Raw genomic sequence first — 19016 nt, 5'->3', positions numbered from 1 at the left:
GGCATATTTCTACTTGGAAGATGGGGCTCCCCTTTATTGATCATCAGACAGGACAATTTCAGCTCATCCAAAGAGGAGATGATGCCTTTGGTTACTTTAACATTTGGAATATTAATCATACTTGGTTTACTGTATGTACTTCTCATCCTTATCTGTTTGTAGCCATCCCTGGTACACCTCAACTTACATATAATGAGACTGCTACTGTATATACTCTTATTACTACCCCCGGCACTATATATACTAGCTGCTTAACCCGTGCGAATGTCACTCAATTGAATTTTACCACCATATTTGTCATTCGTCAACAGGCTCAAGCCTGGGTTCCTGTTAATCTTACTCGGGAGTGGGCCAATCCAGGAGGAATAAGTGATCTCAGTAAGGCCCTTGCCTGTGTCAGGACCTGCCGGTTTATAGGCATGCTTATTGCCTCCATAGTTTCTGCTATTGTAATAATTGGAGCTGCGACTACTGCGTCTGTAGCCCTTACTGAATCCATTCAAACCGCGCATGCGGTTGATGTTCTTCTCACTAATATTACTCAGCAAATGATCCAACAGAGCCAGATTGATCAGGAAATTCTTACTCAGCTCTCTGCCACAGAATCTGCTATTGTCTGGCTTGGAGAGCGGCAAGATGCTCTTGCACTAAGGCAACAACTTACTTGTGATCCTGGTTTTTCTAAACTCTGTGTTACTCCATTAAGGTGGGATTCCCGTCAGCACTCCTGGGCAAATATTCGTCATCTCCTGCAGGGCGCGTTCTCTACCAATCTCAAAGGACAAATTGATCAGCTCCAGCTTGAGCTCCACCAGCAACTTGGTGACATCAAATGCTTAACTGAACAGAAAGTGTTCCAGACCCTCCATGACAATCTACAATGACTGAACCCTAAGAACTGGTTTGATGGACTGAATTTACAAGTTTGGGTCATGGCAGCCCTTGTGTGCATCTTTGTCTTAATCCTTATTTGTGCCTTATGATGTATTTGGAGGTTGTTTTCTCGAGATCGTGTTCGGAAACAGCAAATGGTAGGTTTCACAGGAATGTATGTATTTTTGTTAGGCCTGATTCCCTAGGGAATCCTCCCCTCCCAGCACAGGACTGCACTGCCCTCTGTTATTGCTTCAGGCTTAAGTCAGGCAGTGGAAGTAAGGCAGCCAAGAGATTAGGAGACTTCTTGCAGACAGAATGAGGACTCAGGCTATTTCAAAGCTGAGGGGCGAGGGTCCATCACCCCCTTTTTCCACAGCCCTCCGAGTCCTTCCCTGTGAGCTTATCCCTGGTGACCAGAGCCTGTCTTAGGTTGATCCTCCCTTGAGGATTCTTACCTGTCATTGGCTAACTGGCCAAGCTCAGGGCCAAGCAGGGTGAAGTGGGCAGAGGTGGCACACCTGCCAGGGAGACAAGCTTTGTCTCCTTAGAGGCTTATGGTCCCAACTCTGACTCAGCCTTAACCATGGGGGGTTACAGCCTCTGAAACCAGGCAGGGCGGTTCCCAATAGTGTTACCTTGTATGGATTCTTTATATATTTTGGATATTAACCACTTTACAAGTTATTATTTACAAATATCATCTCCCATTTGATTGGTTGCTTTTATGTTTTGTTGTCAGTTTCTTTTGCTATGCAGAAGCTTTTTAGTTTATATAGTCCTATTCATTTATTTTTGCCTTTACTTCCCTTGCCTTTCGGGTCAATTCAAATTCATAAAATGGTTTTTACAACCAATATCCATAAGTTTATTACCTCTATTTTTAAATTTATTTTTTCATATCTCATATTTAGGTCTTCGATCCATTTTGAATTAATTTTTGTACATAGGGACAAACTTCAATCTAATTTCATTTTTCATATGTGGCTTTCTAATTTTTCTATTATTTCTAAATTTGCTGTCATACATATCATATCTGAAGCTATTTGTACCACATTGTAGACACAAAATTACTTTGATTCATTTTACAACTTAATAACTAACTCTTCAGTTATATTCATTCTGTTCAAGATCCAATCCATTAAGTTTTTTAAAATCTTAATTTTGGAAACATATTCTCATTTTTAATGGCTTTATTTTATAATTTGTATAACAGATGTGACATTCTTTGCATATCTTTGAAGATATGAATTTCTCAGCTATTGCATATCCCTTCTTATTGATTTTGTTTTCTTGCACGATGTTGGTTGAATTTCAGATCTTAGTGAGTTTTAATTATTCTGTTTTGGCAAATTCCTGCTTAACTACCTGTGTTCTCTACTAAATCCTGCCTGCTGATTGGTGGTAACCAGGCATATGCTGCAGGGAACAGTCAAGATTTTCTCTGAGTTTTGGGAATATCCTGACTTCTTCCCACCTCGAGGAGGTAGCTGAGTGAACAATTACCCCTGATTTGACCTTTAGGCAAAAGACCTTTCACACAGCAATTTTAAATGAGCAAGATGGTGAGAAGAGCAGACACATTTATCTTCTCTGAGTATTAACCTTTTAGCTTCTTGACTTCTCTGTAATGGTGAGAAGTTCCCCAAGACTTCTCTTTACTGTGTTTCAGGCTGTGTTATTTCCTGAATTTACCTGTCTGTGTATATAGCTCTTGTGACTTTTTAAATTTAAAAATTCTTCAATACATCAACATTTATGGCCTTCTAATGAACACTGTTTCTCTTATTTTAATGGAGTATTTAGTTGATAATGATTTAGTGATTATCTACTATGTAACAACACTGAAACAGTGTTGTTCTTTGGGATTCAGCAGTGAACCAAAGAGACAAAGGCCCTGTCCTTATAGGGACCAAACTGGAGAATAAGACAAGGAAATAAAAACATAACGCATATGTGAATATTCCAATGACAAAGAGTAAGTGCTAGCAACATTTTTTTAAAAGGGAAAAAAGAGAAAGGAATGAAAGAAAGAAGCAAGGGAGGGAGGGAGGGAAGGAGGGAGGGAAGGAGGGAAGAAGGGCCAGGGCAGGGAAGTGTTACAGAGTAACTGTAGATGCCATTTCATACTTCATGGAGACCCGGAGAGTGAAGTTTCTCTGAAGATGGGGCATTTGACAGCGATGTGATTAAAATAACAGAAGGAAATGGATACATATGGGAGAAGGCAAAACAACAGGTGCAAGGTGTGAAGGAAGGTATAGCATGCTGGACATGGGTATGGGGTGGGAGGAGTTGGAAGGCCAAGGTAGGTAAAATTTTGTGAGCAACAGTGATGAGAATAGTAAGTTAATTTGAGCAGATATATTCAGATCAGGTACATTATAGAGTTTTCTTGCCATTACAATTATATTAGTGTCATGTCAGCACATCAAAAGTACTATAATTCTGGAGCACAGAGGCTTGGTTCTTCTAAACAGCACTTCCCATTGTCATTTTCCTTGTATAACATTTATTATTATTACAAGGAATTAGTGTTTTGTAGAGTCATATTTCATGAAAATTTTGCAATAGGAACAATTTCTATTACATAATTGTGATATCGAGATTGGACTTATTAAAATGTCTATTATTTCAAAACTTGATCCAAATTAATTTTGTCATTGCATTATTTCTCTAAAGTTTACAAAAACAACACTTGTCTTTTGTACATAATTTAAGAAATAGAAAAAGATAAAATTATTTAAGAACTTGTCTATAGTAAAAGTCATCCTTGTAGTTCATAGGGCAAAGGAATTGTTAAAACTAAGGTGATACATATATATTAGGGCCTTATGTGAATTTTGATTGTATTTTTGTTGATATTGTATATTCTATATTGGTTGTACTTAGAGATAAAAGTCATCCGTATTGAAATTGCCACTTTTCTCATTTATTCTGTATTTTTGAAAATTAACGTATTTTTAATAAATTTTAATTGATCAATTTTAGAGAGAGAGACGAAGGGAGCACAAGAGGAAGGGTGAAAGGAGAGAGAGAAAGAGAAAGGAACATCGATTTCTTGTTCCACTTATTTATGCAATCATTGCTTTGTTATTGTGCGTGCCCTGACCAGGGAATGAACCTGCAACCTTGGAGTACCAGGATGATATTCTAACCAACTGAACCATCCAGCCAGAGCTAAATCTAGCATATTTTTAAATACTTTTATTTCTATAGTAATAAATTTATCTACAGCCAATACAAAAGTAAAAAATAGATATTCATTCAAAATATCACTATCATGTGCTAGACACTTGGTATTCTTGTTCATAAATGAGTTTTAATTCCTGTGTATTTCATACCTGCATAGTAGATATTATTAATTCCACTTTTTAAAAAATAACAAAGCTAAAAATGTGTGTTGACTTGTGTAGCAACTGCGGCATAGAGATAACAGAATAAAATTTCAAATGTTTTCTGATGCCAACATTAATAATAAATTACATTCATCAACCAATGTTTATATTCAAAAAATACAAAAATAATTATATAGCCATCACTCTTAATAAGTGTATTTAATTTTAAAAAGTGTTAGTTAATTTAAAATAAGCATAATGCCTAGGATTACAACTGTAATATTAATAATTTTGGACATTTGTATACATTATCAAATGTTGTCTTTTATTTTCAATAACCCTAAGTTTGCAAATAAGGAATCTAAAGCTCTGATGGATTAAATGGGTTGCCAATGTCTCAGAGTTGCAAAGTGGCAGGCCTGAAACTCAAAATTTAGCCTCACTATGCCAGGCTGTTTTCCATGGAACTTCTCTGTCCCCATGTGTGTCAGTTCTACCTATGCCCTTTATGTGATAAGCTCAGTGAAGGTTCCTCTCTGGGGAGAATTGCCTACTACTAGATATGAACCCAATGTTTTAAAAGAAATGAGCACATTCATGTTTTTTAAGATATATATTGAGGTACTTATCCTGCTTGATAATTATATGAATGCAGTGGATGTGGTAGGGAGGGGAGATGTGTGAGAGGGAAAGAGAATAGTATTATGCCAAGTGAACACAGAGGCTGTGACAAGATCCGCTTGATTTAAGAGCAGAGAAAAATGCTTGGTCTGATTTCTTCAGGGTGAACTCTTGGTCTATCCTCATTTTACAAGAGAACAGCATATCTCAGAAAATGAAGGGATCTTCACATTTTAATGCCATCACCATGGAAGTCACTGAAAGCTGTTGTTGTGACCTTCCCCCTCACTAGATGATTTCATGATGTATGTTCTGTGGATGAAAATTCATAAGAACAGGGAAGTGGATAAAATATAGCTAAGTGATACAGAGTAAATATTAGGTTCAGTGCCTGATTGCCTCATATTTTAAATATTTCAATGCTCCCTGCATGACTGGGTGAGGGTGAAGTACTCAATATTTAGCAACCTCAGCCACAAAAACTCCTTAATAGCATCATTCAAAATATGTCTTGTCTATTTTAGAGTAATGGGCTTTTGATGATAGTAATCACAGAATGCTGCCTTTGTAGATTGGAGTCATAGCCACATTGAGAAGTGATGACTGTTCAGGACATTGGCTTTTCAGTAATTGCGCTTTGTTCAGTCTCTCTGATTTAAGCCTAGTGACAGTTGTGCTGGAGGGGGCAGGGTTACTTCCCCCTAACAGAATGGGAGACAAATGTTGATGGCAGAGAAACGTAAAGAATTGTATCTGCAATGAGATGCATTCTGAGAAAAAGCCAATGGGAAAAATTAGAGACTAGAAAGAGGTGGGCTCCATAGTAACACAGCCAAGATTCACAGACCTGGGCTGTTAACTTGGAAAATAGGATTTAGATTGCAGATTGTGGAGGGTGGTGTATGATAGGCTGGGAAATGATGCATAATGCTTGGGGTAGGGACAGGATTCTTCTAGTAATCTTGGCTTTAACAAAAAAAAGGGGACCAGATACAGGAGACTGAGAATGAACAACATATAAAGACAGAATTGTTTCCTATTCTCTATATAGTGAGTTGATTTTAGTCTTCTGTGTTAAGTGCCCTGAGGGTTAAGCAGCTTCTGGTTCTATATCACATTAGGCTTTTTCCTAAGGTGAAAGTTCCCCAGAATAGAAACAAGAAATGTCCAAAACAGTAGAGAATTATTACAAGCTTATTTGAACCAAACTGAGGACATATGCTGTGGGGGAGCTTTGCTGCAGAGCCCCGCGTCCACCACAGATGAACATAAGTCTACCAAGACATGATCTGCTTGGGGAGGAAAGGTAGCCAATCTCTTAAAGGAGAAGGACTGAGAGCCTTTTCCTCAATGGGCTTTTATTGGGCTCATTTTGCACAGGAATACAGGTAAAGCTCATCAATCATTGTCAGGCAGTAAGGATCAAACAATAGATAATATACAAAGAACTCTGAGGGCTTATTCTGAGTTAGGGTCAGTTAGTAAAAGGGCTGTAAAACTTTGGGAAGCAAACTCATTTCATGCTTGGACCCTTATCAGAAAATTGAGGACATTCTTAGCAAAGCAGGGTTCACAGGGTTTTATGTATTCTTTCTTAGGCCAGATCACCCCAGGGAATCTGCCCCTTCCAGCACAGGACTGCACTGCCCTCTGTTATTGTTTCAGGCTTAAATCAAGCAGGGGAAGTAAGGCAGCAGAGAGATTAGGAGACTTCTTGCAGACAGAATGAGGACTCAGGCTTTGTCAAAGACGAGGGGCGAGGGATAAAGGATCAGTTCCTAACAGTTGAATATTGGAAATTTGGGTAGCCATTTTGCTCATAGGAAAGATTTATTTTGATGATGATCAGGATTACACACTAAAAAATCAGTGTGTATAAGGATGCAAGTTCTTCCCTGAGCAGCGTTGGTATAGTCAAAGCCATGTGGTTCGGCAACATCACTTGTATCATTTGTGTAGTTTCTTAATCTAAAAGAGCTATAGCACACATACAACTATTAAGAGCTTGGAAAGAATTAGATAATGCAGTGATTTGCCATTCTAGACTAACAACGGTTTATAAGTGAGGAGAAGAATGGTAAAGGATACATCCAAAATGTCATAGTCTTGTTCTTTTCCCAACAGGCATGCATGGCAGAGCAATTAGCTGGGGAGTATGTCCAGAGTATTCCAGATATACCAGAACAAGTACAGCTGTTCTAGTGTACATGTACCTGTCCATGTCCATGTCCATGGCAGGTAGGTCCAGACATGAGTGCCACATGTTCACAGCAACCCTGAGCGCACTGGACAGGCTTCACTTCTATTAGGTGTCTGGGTTTGGAGCCACTGAATAGGATTTAACGCTATATTAGTTAAGCTATCAACAGGGGCTTAAACACCCATAAAGCAGCTCCTGTATAAGTAGTAATGAAGTAGGAGTGCAATGGGCAAGAACTACATTAACTGGGAATAGCTACTCTAAGCAATCCCAAATGCTAGTGTACATAACTGGATGGGAATTAATGATCTGTTCCCACTTAAGGGGATATATAATAGTACTAAGAATCTTATTCTGTGAAAGAGAGAAGAAGGGGACAGGGGTGTCATTATAGGACAGACAGACCCTACAGTGATCTCAGCGGGTCTCCAGGTAGCAAGCACGCATCAAGTAGTAAGGTTGACAGGATGGATCTTTTCATGGAAGCTCATTGGCAGCAGAAAAGGGCATTTCTTCACAGACTCAGCAGTTGCTCTAATTCTAAAGTACCACCAGTGTATGAGCCCAGGTGGCAAATAGACTACCTTGCATGCTATAACTGGAAAGACAAAGAAGTTATAGGCAGAAGCAATGGTAAATCATAAACTTCAAGCAAAACACAAACCACTTTGTCATCTGTACTATATGAAAGAATGCTTAGCATCACTAGACACCAGAGAGATGTAAATTTAAACTACAATGAGGAACTGCTTGCCAAGATGGAGGCATACGTAGATACACTTTGCCTCCTTGCACAACCAAAAGAACAACAACAACAAATTTAAAAACAAACAAAAAACAAAAAACTCCAGAACTGACAGAAAACTGAATTGTAGGGAAGTTTCACAACAAGGACTTAAAGATGAAACATTCATCCAGACTGGTAGGAGGGGCAGAGACAAGCAGGCGAGGTGGAGAGGACTTGTGGCAAGGCCGCGGCTGGCAGAGTGGGTGGTCCCACATTTGAGTGCAGATAAACCAAGAGGAACAACTGGGGACTGACACAGACCATGCAACCCAAGGCACCAGTGTGGGGAAATAAAGCCTCAAAACATCTGACTGAAAAAACCTTTGGGGGTTGAGATGGCAGGAGAAACTCCCAGCCTCATAGAAGAGTTTGTTGGAGAGACCCACAGGGTCCTACATCACACACAAAACCACCCACCCAGAAATCAGTACCAGAAGGGCCCAATTTACTTTTGGGTAAAGGAGGAAGTGACTGAAAGACAGCAGAGAGTTGAGCAGCAGGATTGTTCCCTCTCTCACTGCTCCCCCATGTGCAGTGCCACGATGCAGCAACATGGGTTGCCCTGCCCTAGTGAATAACTAAGGCTCCACCCCTTACTATGAAACAGGCACGCCAAGACAAAATATATATATATATTTTGGATCAAAGCTCCAGAAAAAATACAACTAAGTGATGAAGAGATAGCCAACCTATCAGATGCACAGTTCAAAACACTGGTAATCAGGATACTCATAGATTTGGTTGAGTATGGTCAAAAAATAGAGGAAAAAGTGAAGGCTATGCAAAGTGAAGTAAAGGAAAATGTACAGGGAACCAACAGTGACAGGAAGGAAACCGGGACTCAAATCAATGGTTTGGACCAGAAGGAAGAAATAGAGTCAACAAGAAGAGAATGAAGAAACAAGAATTCAAAAAAATAAGGAGAGAGTTAGGAACCTCCAGGGCAACTTTAAATGTTCCAACATCCAAATCATGGGGGTGCCAGAAGGAGAAGAGGGAGAGAAAGAAATTGAAAAATTTTTGAAAAATAACGGAGAACTTCCCCAATCTGGCAAAGGAAATATTCTTCCAGGAAGTCCAGGAAGCTCAGAGAGTCCCAAAAAAGTTGGACCCAAGGAAACACACACCAAGTTGCATCAAATTACATTACCTAAGATTAAAGAGGAGAGAATCTTAAAAGCAGCAAGAGAAGAGGAGATAGTTACCTACAAAGGACTTCCCATAAGACTCTTTGCTGATTTCTCAAAAGAAACCTTGCAGGCAAGGAGGGGCAGGACCAAGGGGGAGGGTGGAGGCGGGGGAGGGAGGGAGGTATGGTGGGGGTGGGGTGGAGGGGTGGGGAGAAATGCAGACAACTGTAATTGAACAACAATAAAAACAAAGGGCAGGAAATAATTATTTGAAGTCACGAAAGGCAAGTGCCTACATCCAAGATTATTCTATGCAGAAAAGTTATCAATTAGAATGGAAGGGCAGATAAAGTCCTTCCCAGATTAGGTCAAGTTAAAGGAGTTCATCATCACCAAGGCCTTATGATATGAAATGTTAAAGGGACTTATTTAAGGAAAAGAATAAGATCAAAACCACAAACAGTAAAATGACAATAAACTCACAACTATCAACAACTGAACCTAAAAAACAAAAACAAAAACAAAAACAAAATGTGTACACAAGTAGAACAGGAACAGATTCACAGAAATAGAGATCACATGGAGGGTTATCAGCAGGGTGGGGGAAGGGGAAGAATGGGGAAAATGTACAAGGAATAAGAAGCATAAATGTTAGGTACAAAATAGACAGGGGGAGGTTAAAAATAGTATGGGAAATGGAGAATTCAAAGAACTCATATGTATGACCCATGGACATGAACTAAGTTGGGGGAATGATGATGGGAGGGCATTACAGGGTGGAGGGGAATAAAGGGGAGAAAAAAAGGGACAAGTGTAATAACATAATCAATAAAATATATTTTTTAGAAAACTACAATGAGGTACCACTTCACACCAGTCAGAATAGCCATCATAAACAAATCAACAAACAATAAGTGCTGGAGAAAAGGGAACCCTAGTACACTGTTGTTGGTAATGCAGACTGGTACAGCCATTGTGGAAAAGAGTATGGAATTTCCTAAAAATGCTAAAAATGGAACTGCTTTTTGACCTGGTGATTCCACTGCTGGAAGTATACCCTAAGAGTCTTAAAACACCAATTCCAAAGAACATATGCACCCCAGTGTTCATAGCAATGCAATTTGCAAAAGTTTAGTGCTGGAAACAGCCTAAGTGCCCATCAGTAAATGAGTGGATCAAAAAACTGTGGTGCATGAACATAATGGAATACTATGCAGCAGAAAGAAAAAAGGAATTCCTACCCTTTGTGATGGCATGGATGGAACTGGAGAGTGTTATGCTAAGGAAAAGACAAATACCATATTATATCACCTATAAGTGGAACTTAATCAGCAAAACAAACAAACAAAATAGAACCAGGGAAATGGAAATAAAGAATAAAGTGACAGTGACCAGAGAGGAGGGAGGAGGGGGATAATGGGGGAAAGAAAGGAAACGGTCAAGATAAGGAACATGTATAAAGGACCCATGGGCAAAGACAATGGGGGGAATTGAATGTGGGAGGTGGGTGTGGGTAGGGCAGGGGAGAACTCCCTACCCACACCCACCTCCCACATGAGTGAAAATGAGTGAAAAATAGGGACAACAGTAATTGAAAAACAATGAAAAAAATGAGCACAAAGTAAAATCACTGTAGCTGGGAGTTTTCTGCCATGGTTTGCTGTACTAGACCAAGTTCCCAGCTAGCAATGGGACTGCTATGGGTACTAATGTAAAGTGAGGAATGATAATATTCCAAGTTACTGACATTAGTGTTTGGTCTTTTAGGTTTTGCACAAGCCACTGAGAGGATGTTGGAAGCAACCAAGGAATTATTTGCAAGTTAAGATTTTTGTCCTCCCTGAAGGGTTCAATGAGCCCAAACCATCTGGAGGGGAATCTGAATACTAAAGGTACCTGTAGATGACTGGTCCCTGGTGCAGTTGTGTACAGGTGTCAGTAATTTTCCACTGCATGGCCCCATTTACAAAGTCCTTTCAGCAGCCATGCTCTCCAGCTGAATCCTCATCACTGTTAGTGGTCCACTGGCTAAGAGGTGATATGCAGTAGAATGTGGTTGTCTAGTGTAGCTTTGAGTTCCATCAGAGCTTCTGGTAACCTACGTGTTCACCCTTTTAAAGAGTGGATTTCTCTTCATAGAGCTTGTAGCAATTGTCCATTTATTCTCTCAATCAATCCAGCAGCTTTAGAATTTTAGGGCAAATAAAAGTGCTACATTATATTGTTCTTGCTGGCCCATTCCTACACCTGGTGATGGCTGAAATGAGTCCTTTGGTCACTGTCAATGTTCATGGGCATTCGTATGTAGCACACAATTGCCTGAGTCCCTGTCTGGCAGCCCTCTGGGTTACTTCCTTACTACAGTATGCTTGTAACAGATCAGTGGCAGTGTCTATGCTCATCAAGGCATATTTACAATTCTGAGATAGCAGCAAAGGCAAAATATAATCCATAGACCTCATGGCCTATGCTTCTGCCCTTGCTATCTGTCCAAGATGCCATGATGACTATCTCTTGTGTTTGAGTGAACAATTGCTACACTCCTGGTGTGCCTCCGTAATATGGACATGGGTGAACTTCATGCCCATCTGTTTGACAATTTCCCAAAGGGCATGTACCCCTTTGTTTCCAGTCTTTCTATGTAGCCAGTGCATGACTTCTTGCTTTCCTCTATGTTTCAGACTTGGGCCAATGGATCTGCATCCCTGTTTCCCAGATGGGATGTAACCCTATGGGCTGGTATGTGCCATAATGTGACCTTCAAGACTTTTGTCCTTTCTCAGATCTTATTCCATATTTCAGCTCCCCACAGGGGACAGTGTTGAAATTACTGGTTGTATTTTTTCCATTGTCCCATCTACAGAGTGATAACACAGCTCTCCATCACCAGAGCCATAGAGCTCAGTTCATGCATCAGTATCATCCAAGCCGCTCTCATTCCTGCCCATTGACTGCTTTGCTGGCTTCCTCCATTCAGCCATATAGTGTCTGTACTAGGCTATGACCACTGCAGTCCACAGAGCAGATTGCCCTTAGCAGACCCATTGGCATACCATGCAGTCATGGGGATTGGTAACTGACTTTCCTTAATATGCTACTCTAATGGTTGGTGTGTCCACAAACCATGTCAGTGTCCACAGGCATTTCACTAAAATACATGACTGGGTCCAAGATGGCAGGCAGCTCAGCACTGATTGGACTGGTCAATAGATCAGATTGTCGCTGCAGGTAGGCATACCACTTATGCAAGGTAGTGGACTGGCCACTCCTGATTTAGGTTTGGAAAACTCCTAGATCCATCCTGCAATGGGGTATTGTGTCCTTAGTGTTACTGGCAAGGCTTTATGATGTTCTCTACATTCAGTAGACTAAGGTACACTGCCAAAAGTTGTTTCCCCATAGGACTATATCTCTGTTAAGTTCCCTTCCAAATTGGTACCAGAAACCTAGGGGCACCTTCGTCCCATTTTACTTTTTCCAGAAGCTCCACCCAAAGTCCTTTGGATAGACAAAAACATCTAATTCACAAGAGTTGGGCATCCACTACCCCCAATTCTTGCATTTGTCTCACTGCCAACTTTGCATTGGCAGAGACATCAGTGTGCTCTTGTCTCCAATACCAAATTGCTCTTTACTGATCTATGCAAGGGACATAACAGCTAAGCTAGAAGGGGAATAAAAGGCCTCTACTGGTTCTGGCATAGGATAATATTGAATTTTATCCAACACAGCAGTGGGAGTGACTTTTGTACTACCAGACCAGACAACTACCAAGAATTTGACAGAAAACCCAAGCTCTTGTACCTTGTTGCAGTTTATGGCCCATTCCTATCTTTCAGGTGCTCTAGTAGACTCTCCGCTACCTTATGTAAAATAGCAAGGTCATTACCAGATAGCATAATGTCATCAATATAATAATGTAATGCCACCCTTCCCCACCTCTCCACACAGATACATCTTTTGCTACTAAACCATGACAAATTGTGGGGTTATGCATGTGACAACACCTGAAATGTCCAGTATTCTCTATTCCAGCTGAAGGAGAATTGATCATGACTTTTAGGATCTATAGGAATACCAAAGCAATATCTAATACAAAATAATATGTTCCCAGAGACTCACTGACTTCATTTAGTAATTGGGTGATATTAGGAACTGCAGCATGGATTGGGAGAATTACTTTACTAAGCTTCCAGTAGTCCACTGTCATTCTCCATGAGCCATCTGGCTTGTGGACTGGAAAGACAGGACTGTTAAAAGGGCTGTGAGTGGAACAAATTATACCCACTCTGCATAGCTCTTTAACTATATTGGTGATCTCTGCATGCTCCCCAGGTAAGCAATACTGTCTCACTGATACTATCCACCTTGGTGCAAGGAGCTTCATGGGTGTCCATTTTGCCTTTCCCTTAAGTGTGGGATTGCTTGCTTATATCCACAAATGAAACTATCCTATCATGATAGATATTTTGGCTTAATTAAGCTAACAATGTCAATGTCCAATATGTATTGGACAAAATGAACACCTGATAGGGCCTCAAGGACAACCAACTAATCTGCATGCAGAGTGAGACTTCCTTCACCTTTATGGAACTACCTCCATAGCCATCTGTATCAGTAACATAGTCTACCAACTTATGGATATTAGCAAAAATCACTGTGCATTCTGCTCCAGCATCTACCAGAGCAGACGTTAAATGATTAACTCTACATGGGGTCTCTCATACCCCTGTACCATCCTTGTTAAGAAACATCAGCCAGTTTCCAAATTCAGTGGCTCAGGTTCCTCCCATAAAGAAGGACTGGATGGCATAACCTATTTCCAGTCTGTGATGGATCTACTCGTAGGTGGCAGCTTCTGAAATTTCTTTTTAGTTTTTAGTTTCCGCCACAATTGCACCAACACAGTGTTTGGCTGTTTATCAGTCTTTTCTAATGGTGTCCCCACTTCATGAGATTAAACCACAATTGATGCCAACAGATGGTAACAGGATCTTTTTCCCCTTCTTTCTTCCTTTCTTCTCAGTAGCCAAGCTATTTTCCTTTCTCTAAGTCTTTTATGTTTCTCCTAAATCAGCTATATCCTGGGCTACTTGATTCACTGGCTGCCTACGCATAGGGTTCAGAATGGAGACTAAGAGTCCATAGTATTAGTTTGGAGAGCACTGCAGAATAATGTCCTTCATGCCAGAGGAAAATGTCTCATTATCTGATCCTGAAAATTCTGAGCATAAATGACATTTCTCATTCCTAATTCTCTAATTATTTCCTGGAGTGCTTTTATGGTCTTCCAGCAGGGTAGTGAAGAGGGCAGATTGCCAATATTTGGCCTTGTACCTTTACATAACCACTGTACTTAGACTAGTAAAGAAACTACCTGATCTTCATTCACTGGGTTGTGTAACTGCTGTCACAAGGTTGGGTGAGTAGTTACTGAGGCGAGCTTGGACATTTCTCCTACCAGTCAAAATAACTCCCTTGGTGCCTGAATCCCATAAGCAAAGCAGTCAGCCTGACACTGACTCTTTCTCTTGTGTTGGTATATATTTCTCACTTCTCTAATTCTATGGACATATGATGAGTATATTCTCTCATGGACATGAACTGGCATCTGTCTAGTGCTGGGAAGTTTGCAAGATTCACACCCTGCCACAAAGGTTGTTCTGTTTTTATTTTAGTTATCATGATTGGGCAGGACTCTAGGGATCCCTGAGGGATGTGAATTATTTCATCCTTATCAGATAAGGAGAAAGGGAGGGAAGAATCCTTTGATGGATTCTAGGTCTTTGGATCTCAATTGGCCTTAGCCCTAATTGCCCAGACTCGGCAGCCTGGCACCCATTTTCTGTTGAGGCTAAGGTTTCTACTTTCTATCACTTTCTGGCAAATGTTATGCAAGCCCTTCAGTAGTAGCCACCTGTGCCCAGTGGGCTTCCCTTTCTAATTGGAGATCACATTTCAACGAGTGATTCCTAGTGGCCAGCACTGATGCCTTTTCCCAAGGAAACCTCTGAGCACAAAGTTAGGATCAGGCTACAGTGGCCACCATATACATCTTCCCCTTATCTATCTTAATCGTCTCTGGTAACTCTGCTACTCTGGCAGACATTTGCAGGTATCCTCATATTCATGCACTGGCCCCCATTGTTGTCAAAATATAGAGCACTGGCTATGTTACACTAGAAAAAAACAGGTTTCACATTACTAAGTCCAAATAATTCAATGTTGTCACAAGTAAACCTCTATCCTTTAGCAAAGAGCTATCTTGGCCAAGTTCACAACACATGCATTTTAGGGCAGGGACTGGAACTTGTGTCCTGCCTGTTGATTCACTGAACTTCTTTTTACCTTTAACACCCCCTAAGGAACATACAAGAAATTTCTGAGACCTGGAATATTTCACCCAAAACTGTTAAAGACAATAGGGGGTTTAACTAAATGAATACACAGAATTGATCTTGAGCTATTTTTAAATCAAAGAAATTGAACTGGGTGACTTTTCTTGCATTTATGGCAGACATCAGTAGCTGGTCAACCATTTCTTGGGTCACAGTGTGACCTCATCATTTTCTCCAAGCAACATTCTAAGCAGCCATCACTGGTTCACCTTGTGTGGCCACTTGGATTTCTGTCCCATAGAGCATAGCCACAGAGTGGACTTCCCTGTCAGCTTCAGCCAACAGAGGTTTAGATACTGACTCTAATACTGACTGGCTCTGTGACCTCCAGCAAGTTACTATCTACACACCAGTTTTCTCAAAATACAAAATGAAGCCTCAATAGTTTCCACCTCCAAAAGCAGAATGTCTTAAACTTTATCATGCAACAGATGATCTTTACAGCTAATTATATAAAGTCCCAGGATCAATGAAGTACAACTTTCCCATCTGACTCAGATATAAACCTGTTTAAGAACCATTACTCTAGTGAATAAAATGATGCTGGTAGAGAATTTAACACTATCTGACACAAAAGTAAAATCCAATCTATTATCATTATCCTCTCCTATATTAGATGATTTAATGGTCCATTTTAATTTTAATTGTTTATAATCCTATGATTCTGTAAGACAGGTGATTTAGCAATATATAGAAGAGTTAACTAACTGAAAGAAATTCCCATTTTACTCAAATGAAATTAATAAGAATACAGAAATTGTTAAACAGAGGTACAGTAGTTATTCATTGGAATAGATTTTAATTAACCATGAGGAATACCTATTTAATAGTGATCTAGAATGGTGGAATTGTTACTCTGAGTAGAGTAGAATTCTGTATTCCCATGTCAGTCACTTGGCTCAGTAATGAAAGTAAAATAAATAATACTGGTTACTTTAAGTGTCTTTTGAAATGTACCTAAAGTCATATTTTAAAGACGGATGTTAATTTATTCTAAGTGACAGTTTTCTATGATCTGTGCCCTCTAAGGCCTTTTATCACTGCAGCTGAGTGAAATATAGGCAATTACTTAATGAACCAATCTTATGCTTTGTGGAAATTTCCATGGGAAGTAAAATTCATATGAGACTTTATTCAAGAAGAATCAGACACAGTCTCCTCTTCTGATCCCACGCATCCCCAACTACTTACATCTTTAGGTATTCGATGTCATATTTGATATCTCTCTTTGAAACAATTAACATTGTATTGGGAGTCCATGTGGTTTCAGTAGTAGAGAAACATTTAAGGACCAGGAAGGCATATATAATTAAGTAAGCTTAAGATCATGAAATATTGCTATAGTATCATCTGTAAGAACCAAAATGGGACATATGACTTTACAAACCGAGCCTATGCTGTTATAGTTTTTGCAGTAGCCCATATGCGATGGAAAACAGAAATGAAAAAAAACATAATCAAACATTTATAATGTGTGAAACATTATCTTAGGCACCTTATTTATTTACATTTCCTCTTAATCTAAAACCCTCACATAAAAGAAGGTAGTGTTACTATTCAGAATTTCACATAGAACGATTTTGAGAAACATAATGATTGTATAAGAAGGAGCCTTGTAAACTATTTACTATCTTTGCCAGTTCATTGCCATGATCTACAATGAAATGTGTTCCTTGGCTCTAATAAGGCTGCTTCAGCTTGACCCTTAGCTCTGACCCTCCTGTTAGTTTGATATTTGCTGTCTTTCCCATTTCATATGGCCAATTTCTGATAACATCCACTTGACCTCTCCCAATTCTTTTTCACTCTGGCTGGCAAGAACAATCTAGCCTGGCTCTTCCAGTGGGCAGGAGATCACATCATTCACATATTTGCAAACTCTACTAAAAACACTGTTTTGAATGACAGGCTCTATGATTATCCAGGTTTTTGGTATCTTATAATGGAACATCATTTAAAGTCTCAAAAACATTTTAGGAATCACAGAATCTAATGGCATAGTATATCATCTATATAAGACAATTATTTTTAAAGTAACATTTAGGATCCCTATAGGGCACAAACTAAGCATTCTCAATGGTTATGCTGTATGGTAATGGTTTATACTCCCTCTAAAGTCCAAACATAATACTGACATAAAATTAAATGTTTATTCTATTAATGGCATTACTTTATTTTTTAGACAATATTATTAATATGTGCTGAGTTATCATTTATTAAAATCATATTGACAGAACTAACATAATTCAGGGTATTAAGAATCTGAGTCCACTTTTAGTGAATTGGATAAGCAAATACCTTCATTATGTGCATTGTTACCCATTATAAAGTACAGATCTTTGTTTTTCCATTTGGTTTTATCAATTGGGTGTGTTAGACCATATCTGTTTCCCTCGTCACTATTTACCTGCCTTCAGTTGTGCCTCACATACCTTCTATCTGCCTTTTGATTTCAAATTGGGCTTTTATGTTGGACTTTGATTGCTCAAACTCAATAAAAACAATGTCAACACTCCCTTACTAGAAATTAATACTGTTCCCATTTAACAAATTTGAAACAGCAAAATACCAGGATCTAATCACACCCCTAATACTGACCTATACTTCTTTCTGTCATAACTTCCAATGTGAAATCAAGGATACCACCTGATATTTCAAATGCGCAAATTTCATAAATTTTTAAATTGATAATTTTTTTTAAGAAAGATTCCGTTCAAAAGTGTATTTGTGGTTCATACCAGCTTCCTTAAAGACCTATTTGTAATTTTATTCTCCAAAATGTGAAGTCAGGAGAAACAAAAAGAGAAAAATACTTTAACTTCTAAAACTTATAACCAGTGAATAAAATTCTATCAGGCAAAAGATACATCAAGAATTACAAAACATTAAGGAAAAAGAAACCAAATATCTAGAAAAATTAGTGGTGATAAGAGACAAATTAGAAAAAAGCAAAAATACCATAATACTACATTGAATAAGATTTTCAAAGTTACTAGCAATCAGAGAAGTCATATTAAACAATAGTATTTTTATGTATTAGAACACAGATATTAAAAGGTTTGATAGTGTCAAGACTTTGTGAATTTGTTGAGAAATTAAAACTCCTGTACCCTGCTGTGGGAAAATAAATTGGCACAAAAAAATTGAATGGTAATTTGGAATTGCTATTGAAATACAAGTACAAATACTGCATGAAAGTTTTCAAGGCATCTTCCTTAGAAAAGTATTGCCACCTATATAAAACAAAGTGTGAAAAAGAATTTTTATTGAAACAAAATAAAGCAAAAACAAATTATTAAAAAGGTGATTGATAAACTAACATATTTGTACTTTGGAATATTGTATTTTAAATGGTTGAAGTAAATGTGTATTATTGCCTAATGAAAGCATGTAAAAATTATATACTGGATGATATAGTTTATGTAATTAATTACTATATACTTTATATATGTGTGTGGACAGAATAAATGTCTGTATTATAAAGTGTTGAGAAGATCAACTATAAGTTAATACTGAATCTTAGGGAGGTAGAGGGGAGAATGGGATGTTTGAGGGCTATAGGAAAAGGAAATGTTGCTTGTCTGTAATGTTTTAATTTTTAGTAAAAGGAATTTTCTCATATGTCTCCTACATAATTAAAATTTAATACTAATTTTTATTACAAAAGAA

Source organism: Desmodus rotundus, chromosome 2 (genome assembly GCF_022682495.2).
Source record: "Desmodus rotundus isolate HL8 chromosome 2, HLdesRot8A.1, whole genome shotgun sequence".
In the NCBI taxonomy this organism is placed as follows: Eukaryota; Metazoa; Chordata; class Mammalia; order Chiroptera; family Phyllostomidae; genus Desmodus; species Desmodus rotundus.
Note: the sequence above shows the minus strand (reverse complement) of the source record.